The following is a 21,579-nucleotide window of genomic DNA, read 5'->3' as shown; positions in this document are numbered from 1 at the left end:
AAGAAGCGGCTGGTTGTACAGGAAAGAGTTTAGGTCCAGTCACTCTCTCTTAGAGAAGAGCAAGCCCCAGCCTCACCTGGCTGATTTTCCAGAGTGAGATCTTGAGATCATTTTGGACAATGCTGGTTGATGCGCCGATATTTTAGTATTTCCTTCAGAGGGGAATTCAAATGCTGTCATGCTTGTACTTTGAATCCATCTTGGGTACCTTGAGCCTCCAAGTTCTCTAAGAACTTGCTCCTCTATCAAAACAAATCCAAAAAATTCTCCTAATAGCTTTTGTTTAGGTCAATAACATTTATTAATGGGTCAGGCCCTGTACTAAATTATGAGAATGCAAAATCTAGCGAAATTATTCCTATTTTCAAGTATGCATAGCCTTAAAGAAGGCAGATGAAAAAATTACAACAAAATGCATGTATAATACAGATATGTACAAGACTCAGAAGCATTCAAAAATGACTCTGTTCAGTCAGAGATTACAGTTTGCAAACTATGAAATAAATGTTTTTTTATTTAACCAGAATATTAAACTTAGGGTCCAAATAAAAACACTGAAGTCTAATTAGCAGATGTCATGACAAAAGATAACATGGTCATCACTCCTAAAATTGTGTAAGTTGATATAAAATTGCAGAAGAAGATGTTATATTATGAAAACTGAAAAGCATTTATGGGGGGACGGCCAGAGGAAAAGTTTGGAAACTAAAAGGAACTAAGTTAAAATTCCAGCTCTGCCACCTATGCTGTGTGACTTTAAACAAGTTTTCTAACCTCTGCAAGTCTGAACTTTTTTCATTTAAGAATGGGGTAATAATAACTACCATACTGAGTTATTCTGAGCATTAAATGAAGAAAAATATGCAAAGCACCTAGCACATGATAGATATTCAGTAAAGGCCGCTAATTTTTTTCCTCAAAATATAATCTCACTTGTCATCTATTTTATTCTAATCACCTGTAATTACGTAACTGTGGTAAGTTGACTAGAGTGCTCTCCTAGGGTGGGATTTTAGAGCCTTTCTATAATGGAATTCTATCCTATTTCTCTTAGTACTTCTCAAAACTATCCACAGTAGTTTGGGTGTATTACAAGCTTTTTACACACATCCTGTTTTACTAAAATGTGTTGCAAAATGTCTTAAAACCCAAGCCTAGTTGGTAGCAAAAATAGTCAGAAAACAGATAAGAAAAAAATCCTGTTCAATAATGGAATGTAAAATGAATAGAAAAATGCTAGTATCCTGACAGGTTAAAGTGTTCTGGTCACAAAGACACTGATGGGATTATGAGAAGTCCCCTGTTACTAAAAAAGCTAAAGCTTAGCAGTTAAGAGGTTTCTGAAGGCATATTACTGCTCCTTTTTACAAACTACCTCTAGCATAAATTATGGCTATTTTAGAGTCATGTCAAATAGTGTCAATTTTTAAAAAAATTAAAATAAGATGTCTTTTTAAAAAAAGTACAGAAAGCATGTAGATGAGGCTACAATAGACTTCTTCTGTTAGCAAGATAACACTTGCATTTTTATATTTCTGTTGTTGACAGAGGGCGCATGCAAGCTATGAAATAAATGTTTTTTATTTACCTACTAAGGGAATGAAGTTGAATTGTGCTTGCCTTTAAATATTAGTCTGTTCCTCAGTTTTACCACCTCAAAAATAGGAGAATAAACCCTTCCTATTGTCTTTCTCCCAGAAATGATCTAAGAATAAAGTCTCACATGAATACCTTTGAACACTTCATACAAAAATAAGCTACTTAAATTCAGGGTCCACTTTATCACATTGCTGGGAAATTCCCAAGTGGGTCATATATTAAGCAGATAAATATCTTGCTGTATCTTATATGTGACTTCCTACGTACCAAAACAGGCAAGCAAACGAACAAAAACCTGTCATCTTGTTGCTCTTAACTTTGGCTTCTTATAGAGTTCTTTCCCCAGTGCCACACTGCCCCATAGGTAGCCACTACCACTTGTGCCTATTGAAATTTAAATTTTAATTAAAATGAACTAAAACTAAAAATTCAGTTCCTCAGTCCTACCAGGTACATTTCAAGGGCTGAATAGCCACCTGTGACCAGTTGCTGCCAAGTTGGACAGAGAGAACATTTTTGTCACTACAGAAAGTTCTATTGGAGGGTGGTGGCCCTGAGGGTACTCAGGCTGAATGCTTCCGTGTTCTGTGGCCTTAAGCTAGCCATTGATAACATTTCAAAGATTAAATGACCTTAGAAGTTATGAGAGGACTTCAAAATCACATCAGTGTCAGACTCAGGGAAAGCCAGAAGTAAGTGAAGAGGAATTAAATAGGTAATAAAAAAGAAAGAAGAAATGATAACCAGAAAAAGAATACACACTAACTTTATTATAAAAGAATAAAAAGTGGTTCAGGAATTCAGTGCTTCTGCAGAAGTACAATTTTACTTAAAACATTTGTCACACATTTCTCAATGTGTAGCATCAATCTTATGCTGACTTTCTGATGTCCTGATTGGGTTTTGAGACGTTCCAGCTGAAATCACACAAAAACTATTTTTCAATATTGTGATGAAATTTAACCCCCCTTCTGTACACCATATGTTTAAAATACATATTTTCCTCTTAGAGGGGTCAGCAGATGCTATGGAAATACTTGCAATTCTTGTTCAGAAATTTTATATTTATCTCTGTCTGGACCACTTGAATTCACAAGGAGTTTTCATGCTTATCAATATTTTGGCTTCTACTTCCTGTACAAAAAGGAATTATAACTTAGCATAGGTGTTATTTGTCCTCCAAAGTAAGAGAATAACATCCGTATGCTTTCATTTAGGTCATTCTGTCCATTGAAGAAGGCTACAGGCTTCCGGCTCCCATGGGCTGCCCGGCATCTCTACACCAGCTGATGCTCCACTGCTGGCAGAAGGAGAGAAATCACAGGCCCAAATTTACTGACATTGTCAGCTTCCTTGACAAACTGATCCGCAATCCCAGTGCCCTTCACACCCTGGTGGAGGACATCCTCGTGTAAGATGCATGATGTTGATTTTTCCCCCTTGATAATCATAATTTCTTTCGGGCTGTGGACAAGACTAACAGAGAGGAGAAAGTTTGCCTTGATAACCATCTAGTTGTCGGCCTTTTAGATAATTGTGTATAAACCATATTTTATTTTACAGCTGAAAAGGCCATTTATTAACATTTTTAGAAAATTGACTTTTTTACCCACAAGAAAACAGATTCCCCTTCTCTTTTCTCCATACCTAATCTTTCTGAATTACTTTCTTTATACTTTTCCCATGGGGGGGGTGTCTTTGGTATTTATATATCCTTTGTGTTTACTGATGCTTCCTTACCTTTATAAGCAGGCTGTGTGCATGCCTGCAGCCCCTTTAATTTTCTTGTCCATTCATTTCTTGTCCCTCCATTTGAAATGGCAAGCAAGACAGGGGTAATTTGTGAATCAGCCAGGAGCAAGGATGTTTCCTGACGGTATGATCACACCCAGCTGTTGTTACTTTCCATTCCTAAAACCAGAGAAAGGCAGATGGCAAGAGAAGAAAATGAAGGCACTCGTTCACCATTTTATAAAAGTCAGTAGAGTTGAAGAGATCCACTCACCTCTCTCTGAAAAATAATTTTAAGGGGAAAAGTATAAGTAAAAACTACTATCATCTAGGTCTGAAAATATTACATTTAAAGTATTATTAAGTTGAAAATATATTCCTTTATTTAGGCCAAATTGGACTTAAAAATAACCAAACCATTTCCAAAGCTCACTTTCCTGACTCAGGGCATGAACAACAGGATATACAGTTGTTCAACTTTAGGTCACAGGTTCAAGTCAATGCAGGTTCTTGGTGTCAATAAGGCCAAGGCTCTTCAAGGACTTGAGACAGTGCTCACAGCAGAGCACATAAGAGTTCACCTCTAAATCACTAACTGGCAGCTTCAAAAATGAAGTCAAGCATGAAATAGCCAGAGAATGAACTATTACTCTATCCCATCTTCCCTAGAGCAGTCCAACACAGGAAGCAACAAAGTGGGGGTGGGGGGAGGAGGGAAGACCCCCTGGATTTTATCATAAAAGCAATGGGCAGCTATTGAAGGGTTTTTAACAAGAGAATGCTTTCTGAAAGATCACTCTAGGGGTGATTTAGACTGGGAGTGGGAAAGCGAGGAACAAAACTAGAAACAGAGACAGTTATATGTTTGCAACAATCCAAGCTAGGGAAGAGCAGGGCCTGACTTACGAAATGGAAATAAGCTTGAGGTCAGGAGCGAAGAAAATTGATTTATTATTAGGCAAGGAAGATGAATGTGTCTTGATCACTGGTTGAATATGGAAGGAGGAGAAGAGAAAAGAATCAAGGATATTTGTCAAGTTTCTTTCTTAGACAAGCTGGTTGATGGTATTACCACTAAGAGAAAGAGGAAGAAGGACAAGTTTGGGGAATAGAAATGAAACCATTTCAAGCATGCTGAATTGAAGATGCCTGTAGGGCATCTAAGTGCAGATGTCCTATTAGCAGTTATATTTATAGATTCAACCTCAGGAGAAAAGATCTGGGCCAGAGATGTAGATTTAAAGATCATCAGCATATAGATTGTAGCTAAAGGCTTGAAGTGTAGTTAAGATAACCCATGGAGAATATAAGGAATGCAAATTAACAGGAAAAGAATGGAACACCAAGATTCAAGAAATGAACTGAAGGAGAGCACCCATCGGAGACTGAGAAACAGGAGCCAGACAGGTAATGAGAAAGCAGGGAAAGAGCAGTATCATACTATAGAAGCCCAAAAGGGAGAGAATTTCAAGGAGTATAATGTCCAAGGCCCCACAAACCTTCGGTAAGATAAAAAGGGAAGTCCATTGAATATAGCAACAAGGTGCTCAGGTGTTCATGGGCAGCCTTTGCAAGAACATTTTCAATAAAGTTGTTTAACATAGATTGCAACGGAGGAGGAGTGAACATAAGGTCAAAGAGAAGAGCAACACAAAGACCAAGTCCAGTACTGTTTTTATCAAGAAACCTGTCTCTGGAGAGAAAGAGAGGTAATTAGGGAAAATGTCTCTTGGTTTTTGTCTTTATATGTGTTATTGAAGAGACAGGCATGTCTTCTCATAACATTGAGGAGAAAGAGCTCGTAGTAAGGGCTCATGGCATGAGTCTGCATTGATGGAAGAGAACAATGGTGCCTATAAACTGAAATCATTTAATCCGGGCTTCTTGTTACGGTATAGGGTTAACGGACCCCACAGCCAGTGCCTATCAGCAGAGCTCTCTAACTGTTCTATGGCTGTACAAGCAGGCAGGTAAGAGCCTTCTTTTTGAAGAAAAGCAGATCAAATCATTTCTTCCCTGCTTTTTCAAGATTATGAATGTTGGTTGTATTTCAAAAACACTGATGAAGAATCTAAGACGAGAAAATGCCAAAAAGTCAAAATGATCAGGAGGGAAAGTCAAGATAAGGGCTGATGTCTGAGGGCCAGAGGCTTATGGTTGAACGGAGTGTGCAGTAATCAGCGGACAGGCCAATGAATGGCAGGCTCTGTGACAGCACCGTCACACGTGGGCCAGGAGTTGGGGACTGTATATACAGAGGCTGCCAAAAACATGTATACACATCTTAAGAAAATAAAAACTGTATTAAAATTGTAATACTCAATATATACTGATAACAAAAGATGAACACATTGACTTCTGCAATTACAAGAGGTACTCAAAGTGGTTACCATCAGCATAATTTTAATACAGTTTTTTCCCTTCTTAAAATGTGTATACATTTTTTGGGGCACCCTTTGTAAAGTTGGCCTTTTGATCCAATCCTCCAATCTATCTCTGGGAGACCAAATGGAAACTGGTGATTGATTTGCTATCCTTGTTTCTGACAAAGAACTATGCTACTGTTCTTGCCCTTAATATCCTTTTGTTAGAGAAACAAAAGGAACCAGAGTTGTAAGGGTACCATGCCTGAACCTTTGTCAGGCATGTTTTGACATTCTTGTTTTGACAGTAGCCTGGATGGGTTCCTATTGTCTACTCCCTTTCTCCCAATGCCACCCACTCACCCTGTCTCTGATTCCAGAGAACCGAGACTGTTTATGGAGAAGAGACATAGTAGATTAAAGGATAGCAATGTTAGCTAAAGAGTGCCTGGCCTGTTTTATATTTACAAAACTGGGAACTGCCCCTCCATCCCCCAAGTCCCAAGTCCGGTAGTTTGTCCCAGAGTGATACTGGATTAAGGAAGCATGACAGAGTATAGAATTTCAGCATTTGCGCCCATGTAGCTCTCACACAGGTAAAGGGGTCTAAGTGTATAATCCACAGCTACTCATTAAACTCCCCTGCAACCCCCTTTTCTCTACTCTCCCCAACTCCAAGGGTTCTCCAGGGTTCTCTCACACTTCTACGCTGATATAACTTTCTCATCCGCTAGGTCCCCGTGCTTTTTATTCTACTCTAATTCCTTTTTTCTCAAGAATTCACCCAAGAAGCTTTCATCCTTTCTCTTGAGAGCATAGTAAGGGGGGAAGAGATTAAGGCAACAAAGGCATATGAGGAAGGCTGGGAAACCCACAGCTTAATAATTTCGTACTAGCATATTAGAGATTTCATAACTTCATATCTGTAATCTTTCTTATCAAAAGAAAGATCACCCAATAGAAATAATGTTGGTCAGAAAAGGCTTTCATTATTTGGAGCAGCCACTCCAAATAATGCTGATAGTCTTGTGCCTGACAGGCTCCCGTGGAGCATTCAGAGCTCTGTGCAGTTCCCAACCTTCTTGCTTTCTCTCCTACTCAAGAAGGCATGTGGATAGATAAGTGAACATAACGATGTTTTAAGTACAACCTTAAATCCAATTGATTGTAAAAAATAATTTTGCAAAAGTGCCTTAATAACATAGGCAGCCCTTAATAAATGTGAATTTCAAACTATCTTCACTTTCATGTATTCTTCAATGATGCCTTATAACCTTCTTTCAAAGAATTATTTGTAGCTGTCACATGATGCATAGCTCCTGGGAGAAATGGCCCAGCTTAAGGCCAAGGCTACATGGACAATGGCTTCAGGAGCAGTGCCTGGCCACGGCCTTGAAACACCTCTTGCTCCCTCTCCCCTGACCCTCGTAATCAATTCGGTAGCTACTCTCAGCCCCAACTCAAGCATACGCCCATGGAGTCCAGGGTTCCATCTGGTGACCAGTTGTTTAATAACACAAAATGAGTTTAGGATTATATGGTGTCCATTCACTTAGCCCTACCTCCCCAGCCCCACCTACATTGTCCTACACATTCATTCTCCAACCTCTTCCACCCCATCCCTGATTCCTCCACACACTGCAGCCTACTAAGTGCACCAAGTTGAAATCAGCTGGCCAATGCCCTTTCAGCCAGTGCTGCAGTATAATGGGAAAATAACACTTTCCTCCAATCCCTACTCCAGGTCCCCAGAATGTCACTGTCAAAGAATTTTACAGATTATGGGCTCCTTGACAGCATCAGCTGAAAGGTGGAATCCAGGGCATGGGCATTGGTTGACCAGATAGACCCTGCTTCAAAGTCTGTGATAGTCACCTGTCTCAGAAATGATGTTCTGCTCAGGCCAAGGCACTAGGAGTATTCCCACTACCCACTGGGCTGTAGTTCAGGATCTTATAATAGCTTAGGTCTTAGGAACTGGAACTACCAATTTCCATAGTACATATAAATCTATTGTTGAACTTTTAAGTACTTGGCTTCCAGCAACATGTGAATCATAAAGGTAGGAGAAAGCTCAAACCAGTATCTTAATTCAGAACTTCCGCTTTAAAGAACCACTGGTTAACATGATGAGACTACATGGTACTGCCTCTCTCCATCCAGTTAATATACCACCTATAATTCTGTCTTCTGAGGGCAAAAATTTGATAGAAATTTTTCCATTCATTTTGAAAAGATCTTGCTCAATGCTGCCTAGGCAATATGTAATCAGCACTTGCTAAATTGTTTATCTGCTTCGGTATTCTTCTCAAGACCACATTTTGACAACCATTGTTAATGAATTCTAGTTGGCATATGATATGAAATCTATTTCTGTCCCGGTATTATTTCCTCACAAAAATAGGCTTTTCCTGAGGTTCAGTAATCTATTACTCTGGCTATAGGGACCATGAACTGGACACTCAGCATTATGGGAGGTTTTTAAACAGTATTATTTCTACTCTGCATCTCTTCCTCCTAATGTTCAAGCACACCTAAAATTTTAAATTTTGCTTTAAATTTTATTGCTTCATGCTTTCCATCAATTATCAACCTTACTCTGATAATTAAATAATCATATCAATGAAAAAAAAAACCTGAAGACTTTCTGAAGATAAAAGGCTGACAAAAAATAATTCATGCTGCCAATTTAACACTGTGGAGAGTCAGATTGTTTGGATCAAAATGATATTTCCCACATGCATAAAGAGTCACAAGATATATGGCATGGCATCTGGATTTTATAACATTTTTGAGTAAAATTACACTTCAAAAATGTTAAATATAAAAATTCTCACATTAATTTAACTCGTGTTCAAGTTGACTATTAAGCTTAATTGCAGAGAGGGCAATGTTTTCTTTTTTATCTGATTAAATAAATCCTTCAAAGGTTAGGTAGGAAATATATGTATTAGGAGATTATTTTATGGATTAACTAAATGGTGTACTGTGTAGTCCCTGAGTCATGAGATGAGAAACTCATGTAAAAGCAGTGATATTGAATAACGTAAAAATAACAACACAAAAATAAAAAAGAAAAAGAAAAAAAAAAGAAAATGAATAAGGTAAATGCTGTTGTTGTGGTCCTAGGTCCCTTCACCCTGTGCTACCTCACTTCCCTGTAACTGCCTTTTCCTCCACTCTGAAACCTATAAAAACAGAGCTAAGCAAATGCTTTCACAATGCAAGGAGTAGATTAAACAGCATATCCATTAATAGACCGACCATTGCGTCAATAGGCACTTACTCTTCCATTTAATAGAATTAAATGAAAATATATTATTCAATACAAATCAGCCATTCTGTCATGGACCAAATTTCTGTAAAGAATATTCAAGTGTAAATAATCACTTTTTTAATGAATTCCTGTAATACTGTCAGCATTGTGCTAAGGCCTACAGGAAATAGAAAGATATGTGAGATGTGGTTCCTGCCATCAGGGAGTTTTAACTTACTCTTTAAGAAATTTTCTTTTCTGTCTTATGGATTTTTCTCAAGAAAGTAATTCAGCTGGAGCAAAAGGGTACATGCTCTAAGATTGTATAATCATCTGTAATAAAAGAATGTTGTTAGTAATCTAAAAGTCTAATTTCATGGAATTAATAATTATTAAACATTAACATATACACTACGAGGTCTGCCAATTAAGTTCACAAACTTGTTGCAATAATGTCGCTAACCTTTTTTGATAGCAGAGGGATTGTTCATTATGAATGTGTACCAACTGGACAAACAATTAACCAAGTTGACTATTTGGAAGTGCTGAAAATGCTGCATGGAAAAGTTAGACAACCTGAACTTTTCACCAACAATTCATAGCTCCTGCATCACGACAATGCATCAGCTCACATGGCACAGTCTGTGAGGGAGTTTTTAGCCAGTCAACAAATAACTCTATGGGAACACCCTCCTTACTCACCTGATCTGGCCCCCAATGACTTTGTTCTTCACCCTATGATAAGGAAATATTGAAAGGAAGACATTTTGATGACATTCAGAACATTGAGGGTAATATGACAACAGTTCAGATGGCCTTTCCAGGAAGGGAGTTCCAAAATTGCTTTGAAGGGTGGACTAAGCACTGGCATCAGTGCATAGCTTCCTATTGGGAGTACTTCTAAGGTGACCATTGTGATATTCAGCAATGAGGTATGTAGCACTTTTTCCAAGATGAGTTCACAAACTTAATTGTCAGACCTCATTTTATATACTCATTTGAATAATAGTTATGAAGACTGTTGAAACATGCAAAATATTTATAAGTATGTTAAATAAAGGGAATATAAAATAGAAATGCCCACTGTACAGTTCTGCTAATCATGTGTAAATAAGAGATGTGATCAAACAATATGGTGAATGTTTAAATTTTAAAAATTTATTACAGTAAAAGACACATTGCCATTAATCACCCTCAAAATATGCCCCCTCACTTGGAACACACTTATCCCATAGTTCTTGCCACCTTTTGAAGCAGTTCTGGAAGTTCTCTTTCGTGAGTGTCTTTAGTTGTGCTGTCATGGCTGCCTCAATGTCCTGAATCATTTTGACTTTGGGGAAGAGCAAGAAATGGCACGGTGCCAGATCTGGTGAATAAGATTGATGACACACCATAATGTTTATATTTGACAGAAATTACCATACCAGAAGCAAAGTGTGACATGGAGCCTTTCTGTTTTGATCACAAAATACGGCAAATGCTGCTGCCGTGTGCCATCCAACAGAAAGGCAGGGATCTTCAATATGGGAAGCTGTGCATCCAACCTCAGTAACAGTGGGTAACAAGTTTCAACTTGTTTGGTGTGGTTGGTTTGGTGTGATCTATGGTTGAGAGAAGGTGTGTTTTAAAGTGTGCCATAAATCATCCTCCATCCTAACAATGCTCCGTGTTACACATTGCTATCTGGTATGCAGCAATTTCTGTCAAATAAGAACATTATGGTGTGTCCTCATCCACTTGGATCACCAGATCTGGCACCATGCGACCTTTGACTCTTCCCCAAAGTCAAAATGATTCAGGACATTGAGGCAGCCACGACAGTGCAACTAAAGACACTCACAGAAGAGGACTTCCAGAACTGCCTTAGAAAATGGCAAGAACAATAGGATAAGTATGTTGAAGCAAGGGGAGTATTTCAAGGGTGATTAATGGCAATGTGTCTTTTACTATAATAATTTTTTTTCAATTTAAACACTCACAGTATTGTTTGATCAAACCTCGTATAAGAAGCTAGGAAAAAAGAAGTTAATGTTAGAGTAGAGTAGTATGGGGAGAAAACCCTTTAAGCATGTCATGGTTTTCTATTAAAACAAGATCTTACCTTGCAATTGTTCTTCTCATACACTACTTTCTTGAATCATTTCTAATAAATCGACTACTATTATATTTACACAAGGAATATAAAACATGAAAAACTTTTGAGGATTAAAAATCTTTTTTTTAATGGCAGTTTTGATGCCTATTAATAACCTAAGAACTTTCTAAATCAAAAGATTGGTACTGTTGTGAACTCAAAGGGCTCATTAGGATAAAAACTTCTTGGCTCTATTAGTACTATTCTTTTTTACATATTTATGTATAGAAAGTATTATTTATTGCACCTTAAACTGTATCACTACTCATTCTAGCTATATTCCAGCCTTTTCTCTAATCTAAATTGACCATAATTTATACCTGGAATTTCCTAATTCTACTCCCTCCTCATTTATCTGAGGAAAGTAGTTGACCCTTGACCTTCTCTACTGCACTATGTATTTTTTTAAATGTGAGCTGCAGGTTTTGCTGTAAAGACATTTCTCAGGTGGGCAGCTCCCACTAATCACAAAGGAGCAGAAATTTCTACATGCTCAGCAAATAGCACACTGAATTTATCATTGTACATGGCTGATAAGAAAGGGCATTTATTGTTTATTAGGTAATATTCCAGAGAATTCATGTGAGGGCGATGGTACCCTGCCCTCAAAGCTAGAAAAAGGGCAGCATTTTTCAACTTCATGATAATATAAGGTGAAAGAAGAGTTATTGCACAGTGGCTGTGAACAATGAGGGGACCCTGACCTTACTACATCAACTGCCAGTGCAGTCATATAAAGGCCAAAGAATAACTAGGTTACTAAAGATATGTGGAGAGAAAGACGATTATAGTATTGAAACATTCTGGGAGCAAATAGTGGATGCTTTTCAACAGAGAAATAGTCCATTTAAGTCATTCAGTATACAGAATGACCTTCCATGATCTTTCTATACTAAGGACATAAAATTAGCAAATTACATTTCCACACACCAATAATATGAAATTGTGAAATCTCAAAAGTTATTCCAGCATTATCTCATGAGAGAGAGAAATGGAAGTCATCTAACTATGCCGTGCATGAAGAATGGAATAGGAGTATGAAGGGAAAATCATTTAAATACATTCTTTTAATTTTATTCTGTTTCAACAAATGTCTTTGACAAGTAATTAAAAGATATGAGAGCCACATTGTTTTAAAATAGGACATTCACTTTTCTTAATGTGTGATTTTGTTTGTTAGTAAGCAGTAAGGGTACCCTGGCCATTTTGATATTTAAACTAAGTCAAGTTACTACAGTAGTATTCCATAAAGTATGTTCCAAAGAAACTGGTCATATAATTTAGGAAAGCAATGTAGAAGCTATTATGAATCTTCTTATATATTCACATTGGACATTTGAATAGTGAAGACTCTGAGAAATGCTACAATTAAAAACCCTGTTTAACTCTGTTTTATATGGAGACCTTTATTATTTTGTATTTATTTATGAATTTTTATTTATTTGACAATACTTATGAATATGAACACCTCTAGGAAATGAAGACATATAGCAACAATTAAATTATTTACTGGTAGATGTTATGATAGCTTTTCAACCTTTGGACATGATTAATCTTTGTTTAAGGTCAAATCATGAATCATTCTGATATTAATTACAATGAAACAGCCCACAATCAAATAACATTGCAATGTATAGAACTAAAAAGAATGTGGCTTAACAGCCTCTGAAGTAAGAAATATGGTCACAAAATTGAGTAGTGGTAAAAAGGACACGGGTCACTGTTAAGGGTAACCAGACATAATATGCATATGAACTACAGTGTAATCACAAGATACATGTGTCCAGTTTATGCAAATTCCAATTTTATATAAACAGCAAAAACACCTGAATTTCCCTGTCTTCCCTCTTTACCCCCTTTTCCACCTTCAACCAGACCCCCCGTTTAGGAAAAGGGAAGTCAATCAATGCAGCGATAAAAAAAAAAAAAGCAAAGAAATGAATTGTAGGCCTTTAGTAGAGAGAGACTCTGTCATGAACAGTTCCAAGGGGCACCTTAGAGTCTTCGGGAGTCAGGCACTGTACAACTTGTATGGCTACGCATAACATCTCTGGCCATTGTGCCCCTAAAGACCCAGGTCCTGGTTACTTAAGGGGAGTTTAAAGGATTTTTATAAGTAATTTTGGTTATTAGAGATTCTCTTTTGATTTTGGCTTTAGGCACTGGACCTTTGAACCTAACTCCCACTCTCATAATTTTTAACAGAACAATACCAGAGTTATATAGAATGCATATGCCGTTCTGTTCACAGTGGCTTAATCATATGTGCTCATATGCTATTGGTTTCTAGTTAAAGCTGAAATAATTCAAATGTGAATGGTAAAAACATTATAATGATATATTTCAAATGTGAATGTTATAAACTATGGCTCCAGTTAAGCCTCTATGGATTCTTTCATTCTTTAACTTATAAATAATTAAAAGCAAAGTTCAGTGGTTCACTTCTAATGAGGAAGTTTTTCATTACTTAGAAAATACTGATTTGACTCAAACACCATTTTTTAAAAATTGTTACTGCTTTACTATTTAATATAGACTGTAGACCTCATAATTTTAAAAAATGATATATTTATTACCCTAAAAAGCTAATAAGATACTTATTAATACCAAGTATTTTTAAAGTACTTTTACTATCAAGTATTTATAAAACCATACAAAATATTGTTAAAATTAATTTACATGTGATTCTATAAGGAGAATAATATAGTTTATTGCCAGAATGGCTTATATACACAATTCTGAGTTATTTTTATTATAATTTCTAAAGTTAATTTTATTTTTTTCTCTCTGTCTGACTTTAACTTATACAAAAGTATTTTGTGTATATAGTATATATATATTTATTTACATGTAAGTACACATATATAGGTATGTATGTAGGTATACACACGCATCCCCTAGCCTTTCCAAAATAATAGCTTTACATTATTTTTATATTAAAACTATCCCCAACTGGAATGCCCTTTGCATCATATCTGAGAAATAATAATACAGATTCCTGTATCACTTACTTTAAAACCCATCAGTACTGGATTCCTTTATCTTGTTAACCCCACCTTGCATTGATTTTGCTTTGTTTTGTGCCTTATTAATATCTGTGCTGTGTGCTTATTATCTTATGCTTGGATGTATATAAATCTTATTTAGGCAATTGAGCTCTATGACAGCAAAAATTACTTTTTAAATAATAAATACTTGTTGAATGTTTGAAAATGAATAAATGGAGGCTTGATCGATGAATTCACCATGAAAAAGAGAAGGGACGACTATAACAAATGTGATAAAAGCAACAGCCGTTTGCATTTAGCAGCAGGTCAGAAAGCATAAGAGTGAACATCCTGGGGATAGTTATTCCCCTTGAGGGGATAAGGAGTGGGCTATTCCTCAAATTTGTACATGCAGTTTTATACAAGAGGATAAAGTAAAGAGAAGTTAGCAAGATGTGAGTTTTCTCATACTATATCAAGTATAAGACCCAGTAGTGGAAAAAAAAAAAAACAGAAAAAGACAAGAGAAACTGACAACTAAAACTGAACAAATAAAAGTGGCTGATTGAATATGATGAAAAATTAGAGATTTTTTTAAATGGAAGATAGAAACATTAGATGTAAGAATATTGTAAAATAAAAAACTAAAGGTATTTGAGGGTATTTTGCTTTATCTGGCTTTAAAAGGTCTCCATGGTTTTTTTTCCCTGTAGAATGCCAGAGTCCCCTGGTGAAGTTCCTGAGTATCCTTTGTTTGTCACAGTGGGTGACTGGCTGGATTCTATAAAAATGGGGCAGTATAAGAGTAACTTCATGGCAGCAGGGTTTACAACTTTTGACCTGATTTCAAGAATGAGCATCGAGTAAGTGGTACTAGGGTTATTACTGGATTTAGATGCTCCACCCACTATTTTAATGTTTATTATAAATTCAAACGCTATATCAAGACCACCATAGGTAAACTAGCACTCCTAAGGCTACTATGGCACTTTCACATCTTTCCTCTTCATTTCCAACTATCGTTCTAGTAGAAGTTGGACATTGCACTTTTAACTTTAATACTTTGAAAGAATGTATTTAATGCAAATAGCTATTTAAATTTTTTTAATGATTTCTAAAATGCATGTTATTCTTGTTACATCATAAACTTTACATCAACATAGTTTTACTTTGGCAAATTATTTATGACTCACATATGCTAATCCTGCATAATCTGTTCCTATTACCTTTATCAAATGTAATAATTGTAATACAATATTATCATGTCACTTCAGAGTCCCTTCTCTATATTACTTTGACCAGGCATTTTTCCACTGTTTTAAAGATTATCCTTTGCCTGGGTGCAGTTTCATAAGGTTCAACATAATACAATGGCATTCTTTTTCATATTGAAAGACCATGAGAACTCAAATGGGGTCCACATTATACCTTCTATCCTACATACTATTTTGCTAAAACTGTTGAAAACTTACATAATTACCTAAATTATATAACCTTTAGTCCTATGAAATGTCTGAACATTATATAAGTACCTCCTGAATTTTAAATTTTCCTCATACCTTTAAATTTGAGGTTAACTTGGTGTAGTCTCTGGCACTAGGGAGAAGAAAAAAGTAACAAACTCTTAATGTTCATTTATATCTCTGCTTAAACTCTCATTTTACCAGTTATACAGTTTTGGCAAATTTATAAAGAATATTTGACATGCTGTATATCTGTCATATCTAAATGTTCATTTCCTCTCTCTCGTACTTAACAGATCTAAATGTTCATTTTCTGTATATATTCTCTCTCTCTCTCTCTCTCTCTCTCTCTCTCTCTCTCTCNTCTCTCTCTCTCTCTCTCTCTCTCTCTCTCTCTCTCTCTCTCTCTCTCTCTCTCTCAGTGACATTAGGAGAATTGGAGTCATACTCATTGGACATCAGAGACGAATAGTCAGCAGTATACAGACGTTACGTTTACACATGATGCACGTACAGGAGAAAGGATTTCATGTATGAAAGTACTTAAAGCACCGGTGTTTTGTGCCTCAGCATTTCTATAATGAAAGATATCCTCTCTACTACCCTCTCTTCTGATTCTCCAAACATCGCTTCACAAACTGCAGTCTCCTGTTCAGACTACAGGGTACACACCTTTTGTTTATGCTTCCAACCTGGATTTTAAAATCGTGCTTCACAGCTCCTCTCTGAATAGCCTGCAGATAAAACCTTGGCCCACTGCAGATTATCACTACTGGATGGTAAATAACTCAGCATGGATGTGTAACTTTGTACAACAGTATTTGGGAAGTGTTCAGGGACTTAACCCAAAGAGTTTGCCTAGGCGTGGCTTCCTTAATGATGTATTTAGAGTGTGATGGTGGATGAAAAGAAATAGTTGACCTATTTTTCATGTTTTGTGATCAAGTAGCTTCCAAACTGACATGAATATTTATTTGTTAGGTAACGATATTCAACTCTATGGGTCATATTGTTACTTTATTTGATAATAGTTTAACTGTTGATGCCTGATGTTGTTAGATTTGCAGAAATGAACAATGATTTTATGTAGTGAATTCTTGTCAGGTGTGACTATGGTGAGAAGGGGGTTATTGGGGAGGGAGAGGGAGAAACATACTGTGCTTTCAAGTCTTCTAAGGCTGGGTTTGTCTATTTTTGTTAAATAAACTTCATAATGTCCTGCATATATTTCCCAGTAGGTGGTAGTTTAGAGGCTTTTTCCCTCTAGTTTATACTAACTATAGGACATTTCTCTACTACCTTATGAAGCATACCCATGGAAAGACAAAGAATGAGTTCATTGCTCTAAAGGCTTTCACAGAGTGAAGTATGGGAATAAAACCAAGACTATTCCCTTGGTTTTTCTTTGCAAGTTTTCAAAAGTAACTATCAAAGCACTGAGAAAATTAGTTATTCTCAGTAAAGTTGCTTTGAATAAAAGATCTAAGAGTATAGCCTTGGATTTAATGTAAAAAGTTTAATTAATATAAACAGAATTTTATAGCTATATGGTGGCTCAAGAAAATAAACACATCTAGCTGACTGATATTAGTGCATTTTGCAAGTTTAAGAATTCTTGTCCTGATTGTAAAAATAAGTTACATGAACATGCTGAGCTGTTTTCCAAAACTTCCAAAAGACAAGGATGCCATTGCTTACTCCAAAGAGGACATAAACAGGTCTAACACATGAGCATATATAATTGTGTGTCAATCTGGGTTCATAATACAGTAACATAAAAATGTGAACACAGCTAAGATGTGCTGTTGTCTTCTCAGAGGCTGCAAAAAAAAGGCCAATATATTTTTTAGTGAATTAAGCTGAGTCAGCTTATCAAAATAGTGCTGTCTTGTAAAAATATTCAGTTATAAAATGAGTTCCCTGTGAAGCTAAAAAAAAAAAAAAAAGACTGCTGTGCTAGGTGGAAGAGTAGGGAGAACGTGTTAAAGGAGAAAAAGAAATAAGACAAGTTTGTATAAAGATTCTGATTTAATAAATCAGTTTTTGTTTGATCTCAGAGATAAAGGTACCCTACCCACATTCTCAAATATCTACCTAAATTACATTTTTTGGTTGAAAGTAGCCTTCTTGCTATTAACAGAGCCTCACTTTTTCTTTTTCTCTTATTTTGAGATTTGTTCATTGTCCCATTACACTAAACCCTTCCATATACTTTCTTTGGCTGACTTATCTCCTGATTTTTGCCTACCTCAGCTTAATTTTTCTGATTTCAAAAAAAATATAGAGAGATTGAAGGAAGAATCTTTAAAGTATTCCTTGAAGTATACAAAAAAAGAAAAAAGTGGGAAACCCATCACTTTTTAAGCAACATTTTCCAGCCATCACCTGAGTGCTCACGCACAGTCATAGATAGTCTGCAGTGTGTGTGATGCATTTACACAAATCTGAATACATTTAGAGTAAATGGAAAACTCTCCATATTTACCTGTCTTCAAATATATATTAAATAATAACAGATGTAAACAGATTAAATTTACTAATCATATATATTTATTTTTATAATACAATAAAAAAGGTATTTAGGAAAATAAGAAATAGAATAATTGTGTCTTCCATAGGACTTTGTCAGCAACATCTATCTACTTTGATGAAATGAATTCTATAAAGTATTTACATTTCTATGGGATGGGAATTTAGTGCTTGCAAGATTGAAGTTCTCTGTTAAGAATTTTTTCTTTGAAAAAGTCCAATTCTATTCTACATCTGGTTAATTTATACTTCTTTTTTTATCCCCAACATCTTTGTCTAGTTTTATAAAACTGCCTTTTCACTTTGTCTCTTACCCTAAAGCCTCTTTAAAATTTCTTTAAAGTTGCGTTTACATTTTTTCAGAACGATAAGCATTATAATCTGAAGAATGTAATTTTGAACCCCATTGTGGTTAGAGCAAGGTTGAAACGTGTGAAATATTAAACAGAAACATTTAAAAATAAGGATATTTATTTCTTTACTGCCTATCAGTCACAGACTCTATGATCCTAAGGGTATTATAATATCCAGGAATATTAACAGTTAAATTACCAAGTTCATTTGTAACTTTTACATGAAATATTTTGAGATTTACTAGTGCACATATTTAATAATTAAAAATGTTTAATATGCATAAGCATAGACCTTAAATATAGAAAGAAAATTAGTAACTTCCATAAATCATAAGCCTTCAAGAATGATCTTTGATAGCTAAAATATGCATATGTATTCATGTACCTGCTTTATTTTAAATTTTATAATCCATTGGGTTGTTGGAAAAGTCATGACGCATTTTTACAATGAAAAGCATAAAAAAATACGTCATCACTTTTCCGACAACCCAATATACTACTGAGGGGCATTTGGATTTTGAAAATCAGACAGTTGAAGAAACCATTTTCATTTTATTTTCTGGCTGGTCAATTTCCAGTCTATAATCAACTCATTATCTCATAGTATAAGGCATATCTGGAAAAAAATGTAAAACAATGCACAACCAAGAAGAGAGATTAGGTATGTAAATCATCAAACCAAAAACGCAATCAGAAATTGCTTTTGGTAAAGCTCTTGGTTTAACAAGAATAAGAATTACAGCACTTTTGTACTGTTATAACTGTTGATAAAAAAAAAAAACTAAGCATGTCATAATCAAAATGATTTCTCTTACTTCACTCTGTATTACTTTTTAAAATCTATCCAACTTTTTCTTGAATAAAACAGCTACAGCTTTAAGGCCTATCTCAGTCCATGAATGGAAAACAAATCCAATTCCAATCCTTGAAAAGCAAAGTCTTTACAGAAGGTTTTCTGAAGAGGTGGTAAAGAATGAATTACATTATCTCCCAACCTCATTTCCTGAAAATTCCATTTTTATTTCTTTCCCTACCAAATTTCTACTCTGTAAAGCAGTCACTTAAATCTCTTATCTCAAAATTGTCATGAATGCTAGGTCTCTTTTTTTCTATTCATTAATTTTTCTGAAACGCCCTTTCTCAGCCCCTTTTGTTCTCTCTTTATTCCTCCATCTCTTTTCATTTCCTCAGCTCCTACCACTCCACCCTTTACCTCTATCAGCAAAAGAAAGGTAGCACAACAAATCCAAAAATATCCTACATATCTCCTTAGAAGAGGCTGAAGGTGAAGGAAAAAGGGAATGCTGCGAAACTCATACTTTAATATTTTGGGTCCTACCACATAAATGGGAACATTTGCACTCAAAGAGGGTGAGTTCTGACTTTTCATTAATTGCAAATTAAGTGCTTTGGAAAGTAATTTCAAAATGGATGATAGTGATCCTTTTCGTTAGCTTTAGTAAGTAATTTATTATTAATCTAAAATAAATTAGTATTTTAAGAATCAAAAACTGGCACCTGCCTTCTGGCTGCACAGAAGGAGAACGCCACACAGGAAAAATGCCGACTGTCCTCCAGTCCTCCCCTCAAGCCACACACCTCAGTCTGCTCCCCATGTGCCTCTGATGCCTCCTGAGTCACTGTCTCTCCACCGGAGCCCAAGATTGCTTGCTTTGCACACAGTAAAAATTGGACAGCTGCATGTATTTTGCTCTGACGGCAAGGCTGGGGACCAAGAGGTCCTGTGATAGGACGCTCCCATCAAGGACCAGGGCTGATAGAGAGGGACAGACTCCCCAGCTGAGGGCTTCCAAACAAACACAGGAAAGGAACTACCCAACACAGAAGGGATCGCCCTGCCATGACTACTTCCCTGCTCTGCTTCCTCACACTACCTCCCTCGGGCTGTGAGATACCAGAAGGAGCAAAACAAAATGGCTAAATATCGACATTGCTCCTTTTCTTGCGGACTGGGTCCCAAGTCCCCAAATAAGAGCAGTGCCTAACTGCTGATAGAAATCAGTTGTGCCCCTTTATCTAAGCACGCATATTATTTCTAAAACCAACTTGAGAGTAATCATGTGGTATATAAAAAATGAGGCAGTTTGAAGGAAGGAAAACCAGCCAATGCATTTGAGATGCCCTCCTGTGAAATCAACTTGCTTCAAAAAACAAGAAGTTTATTTGAAGAAAAAGTCTCAAATTTATATTTTACACCATTCAAAAGTATAGCATCTTATATATCAATAACTAGTGACAATGGAATGATCACAATCTGAGAAGAAAGAGAATTACAAGAATTAGACTAACAAATTTAATATAGAAACTAGGCAGCAGAGAGCAGATTGGCTATAACAGAATAAATGACTTAAGCAAAAGGCCAAGATTAATGGCAAAAGATGAAAAGATTGAAGAACAGATAGAAAATATGAAAAGACTATCATTGATAATTATACATAAAATAAGATTACAGTAAAAGATAAAGAAAAGTAAAAAATCAAAAACTGTTATCTCACAATTGGTGTATATGTCTTAATGTAACACAGAGATTAGAAGCAGATGTTATCACTTCTTTTAGTATGATCATTTTTAACTTTTCCAACCTCAAATTCCATTAAGTTAGAGACATATCACCCATGTTCAATTCAAAAATATTTTAATGGTTTTTATATAAAGACTTCAAAGTGGAAGAGTTTACTGGGTCAAATTGATGATATTTTCCATGAGGACACCAGGCACTGAAGTTACCTAACTTTTGGGGTTTTTTATCAACATTTTTAACAAATTTTCAATCTTTATAATGTTCAATAAAGGCAGTGTAAACTTTATTTAGCTCAATTTATCAAATGTCTATGCAGTGTGTCCTACACGCATAAAATTTTATGGGAAAGGTGAGTTTGGCTATACTGTTCTTACTTTCAAGTAACTCTAAAGCTTAAAACTTAGAGGTTTGAGCTAAGGTTTAGTTCTAGCTAAGGATTAGCTCTTTCCATAGAAAAATATATTAAATAAATAAATAAAACTTGTCTACTGTGAATTATATTTGCAATCCCTCTGGAAAGAAAGAATTTGGACCTCAAATTCTCTTAAAACACTCCACACTTCCTCTAGCGAGGAGAGCAGGCTTTCTGGATTCTCTAAAATGATCTCTCTCTTTAACAGTT

The 21,579-nt window shown here is 35.8% G+C and overlaps 1 protein-coding gene and 1 long non-coding RNA gene across 2 annotated transcripts in view; one reads left to right on the top strand and one right to left on the bottom strand.

Annotated features, from left to right (window-relative positions):
- Positions 1 to 2,810: 2,810 nt before the first annotated feature.
- LOC109373957 (uncharacterized) overlaps positions 2,811 to 21,579 on the bottom strand; it is a 31,951-nt gene continuing 13,182 nt past the window's right edge. The window contains exons 2-4 of the long non-coding RNA XR_002122324.1: positions 9,188 to 9,282; positions 3,340 to 3,510; positions 2,811 to 2,899 (exon numbers count right to left, since the gene is read on the bottom strand). This is a non-coding gene — a long non-coding RNA (uncharacterized LOC109373957). The remainder of the gene's footprint in view (positions 2,900 to 3,339; positions 3,511 to 9,187; positions 9,283 to 21,579) is intronic.
- Positions 2,835 to 21,579, top strand: part of ARL6 (ARF like GTPase 6) — a 72,187-nt gene continuing 53,442 nt past the window's right edge. The window contains exons 1-3 of the transcript XR_002122323.1: positions 2,835 to 3,010; positions 5,229 to 5,300; positions 14,784 to 14,933. The gene's annotated coding sequence lies outside the window, so the exon portion shown is untranslated. The remainder of the gene's footprint in view (positions 3,011 to 5,228; positions 5,301 to 14,783; positions 14,934 to 21,579) is intronic.

Source organism: Hipposideros armiger, unplaced genomic scaffold, assembly GCF_001890085.2.
Source record: "Hipposideros armiger isolate ML-2016 unplaced genomic scaffold, ASM189008v1 scaffold_760, whole genome shotgun sequence".
Lineage (NCBI taxonomy): Eukaryota > Metazoa > Chordata > Mammalia > Chiroptera > Hipposideridae > Hipposideros > Hipposideros armiger.
The sequence above is the reverse complement of the archived record's forward strand: the minus strand, read 5'-3'. Positions and strand labels throughout refer to the sequence as shown.